The sequence below is a fragment of the Myotis davidii genome, unplaced genomic scaffold, assembly GCF_000327345.1.
Source record: "Myotis davidii unplaced genomic scaffold, ASM32734v1 scaffold102, whole genome shotgun sequence".
Lineage (NCBI taxonomy): Eukaryota > Metazoa > Chordata > Mammalia > Chiroptera > Vespertilionidae > Myotis > Myotis davidii.
In genome coordinates, this window is record NW_006293778.1 from 265,135 (window position 1) to 268,152 (window position 3,018).

Below are 3,018 nucleotides of genomic sequence, written 5' to 3' on the forward strand. Positions count from 1 at the left end.
GGCGACCCGACGGCCCAGGACCGCAAATCCAGAATTCGCCTCGCTCCCTCGCCCGGGAGGCCCGTTGCGCAGTTGCTGGGAGGTTGGAGCGACTCGCCCTTCTCAGCTCCGGAGCCGCCGTTCCCTCTCTCTGAGCCAGACGTCACGCTGGGCGAGCTGCCCGACTTCACCTTTAAAATAACCCCCGGAGGGCGTGGCTGGCATCGCCCGGCCCAGCCCCGCAGAGTTGGCCTGGCTGGCAGCGACTCCGGTCTGTGCCTGGAGAGAGCGAGGAAGAGGGTGAGGGCAGGGCACCCTCCGGAGGAGATGCCCGTTGAAAACCATCCAGAGCAGCAGTAGAAACAGTTGGTGTCGCTTTGTTTTGTTTATAAACTGACCGTTTGTTTTCTTTCCCGGCGAAATGTTATGTGGGTTAAAAGAAGAAATGGCTCCCCAAGAGCTCACCCGGCGACTGGCCACAGTGACCACTCACGTCGGTAAGTGAAGTTTTTTTTTCTTCTCTTGCATTTTATTAATGGAGGGGGCGGGCGGAGTAGGCCGGGGTCTCCTCTCCCCCTGCCCTCACCCGCAGCCCGGGGGCGGCGCCCTCCCTGCGAAGGCCGTGGGCGCGCGCGCCCTGCGCCTGGGCCTCGCCGCTGCTCGGGGCGGTCGGTAACAGGCATCCTTGGGGGTTGTCAAGTCTGTTGGGTCTTAAACCGCGAGGTCTACTGAGCTTTAGAGGATCCATTACCTGCTTCCGACCAGGGACTCGGGGTGAGGGCTTGTGTCGTAGTTTACCAGGTAATGGGAGCAGGAGGGAGAAATGCAGGTGTTTCGGGCAGAAACTGCTGCCAAACCACTGGAGGCTCCTAGTGAAACGTGCGTCCTTCCCCCACCCCTTCCCTGGACACATCCAGGGCGGGCGCCTTTGGGTGGGTGTGACTAGAATGTCGGGTCATTTTCTCTGGTGCTCACTTCACTTTGAGACCCTTCCGTGAATGCTAATCAGTTTCCACTGATAAGGAGTCTGGAAGTTTTCACCTGTGTTCCACGCATTTGTTAGAACTGCCTTCTTGGTGATTATATGTGAAATCTTAATTGAATTAGTGAGTCATCCTTGCTCTTTGGGGGCTTTAGTTCAGTGTGTTTACGTACAATAATGATACACATATGGGGATGTACTTTGTGAAGATGATTTATATGGAAAGGCCCAGTTTTGATGATTCTGTTTTCAGAAATGTGTCTGGTGCCAAATGCGGCTACTGAACGGTGGTTTTTTTGTTTGTTTGTTTTTGTTTTTACTTTAAGAGAAAAGGTCAGTAGAGTCCTGACAAGGAGGGCTGAATGTGAAATATTGCTGAAGGCAGGATGAAATAATAAGAAAAATACCTTCTAATAAAAGAGAATTTGACATTTGCAAGATATTGAGTGCTGAAATGACTGTGCCAAATACCAGCCTATGCATGAAATTTTGGTGTAGAGAAAGATCAGTGGATTGGGGGTATGACCTGTTGGATTTGAGTCCTTCCCTGGATAAGCCATTGAACGTCAGGCTAAAAAATGGGAAGTTTAATAATTCTTCCTTACTCACTCCAAGGCTATTTGTAAGATACTGTGGGTAAAAATACCATCGACACTGTGAATGTGTTATTGGCCATATCTGGGCAGGACACTGGGCCTGGAGGGAGACCTGGAAAATAGTTATCAAGTACTGGTAGGCAGCATTCCTTGGCTAACACTAGGCTGCCTGTGGGGTCCAGGCCATGGTATATATTGCTCATCTGGCTACCTCCCTCCTCCAATAGTCAGCTCAGTGTAGTATACAAACATGAATTTGTGTAGTTTCTGCCCTCAAAGAACTACCACGGACCCCTGGCATCTGTGCCCTTTGCAGCATTCGGTCTCCTGTGCAATCTCACAAACCTATGAAATAGGTGGAGTATCCATTACTCCTATTTTACAAATGAAGGGATTGAGATTTTAGGAGACTAATATTTTATGGTTTCAGGGGTAACACATGATAGGCTTGGGACCGTGGCGGAAGCCGATCCATCCTTGCTGCTTGACACAGTCGCTGCAGGAAAGAAACATCTGCACAGCATATGTTTCAAGGGACCTGGCGTATACAGCATACTGTTCTTAGTATGTTTGCTCCCCTTAGCGCTATGTGTTTTAACCAAGGTCTCCTCTCCGAGAAAGGTTGTTTCCCCAGGTAGGGATTTTTCCCTGAAGTTAGGGAGGGAATAAAACCCCTTAACTAAATGCCAGGCGGGTAGTTAATCACTTTAACTACAAACAATCACCCTTAAACTACATAATCTTTACTCCCTGGAATGGAGATAACCAGAAGGCAGCTCTTCCCATGCTCTGTTTTGGGCTCTCACTGAGGAGGTCTCTAACCCTGCAGTAGCCCCTGTCTTCATGGGGAGTTGCAATAAGCAGACAGTAAACTTCTGCTAAGATGGATGGACTCTGCATTTGAGGTGTGTGATGGTGAATTGGGGAAGGATTGGGAAGTGCTTAGAGTAAGGTTGTTGGGAAGAACATTCTCCTGGTCCTACCTACTTGGCTGCATAACAATATGAAGCATCATGTAACTATGGTGTTCTGCTGTGTCTGGGTCACCGTCCTCTCCATCTACCACAGCACCGAGGGCAAGGTCCTAATGGCTGTGGAGATCTCCATGTTGGCTTCAAGTGCTGGATTAGTAGGCAGCCTTTTTACCCCAAAGTACTACATTATTCTGATAAGACCTGATAACGCTTCAGAAGGTTTAAGGAATAAAATAGGTCCCAGGAGAAATAGGCATTCAAGTTTTATCTCGTAAGTCTTTATCACATTTTTAGACTTTTGAAAAACAACTACCGTATTTGCCGGCGTATAAGACGACTGGGCGTATAAGACAACCCCCTAACATTTCCACTCAAAATACAGAGTTTGTTATATACTCGCCGTATAAGACTACCCCCTCTTCCGCACACCTTCCACACACCAAATAAAAGGTAAAACAATATCAGATTTGATTTTAACATTTTAATT

The 3,018-nt window shown here is 48.4% G+C and overlaps 1 protein-coding gene across 1 annotated transcript in view; it reads left to right on the top strand.

The window, feature by feature from the left end:
* Nucleotides 1–6: 6 nt before the first annotated feature.
* LOC102752099 (probable guanine nucleotide exchange factor MCF2L2) overlaps nucleotides 7–3,018 on the top strand; it is a gene marked incomplete at its 3' end in the record, with an annotated part of 91,725 nt that continues 88,713 nt past the window's right edge. The window contains exon 1 of the mRNA XM_015566321.1: nucleotides 7–476. The remainder of the gene's footprint in view (nucleotides 477–3,018) is intronic.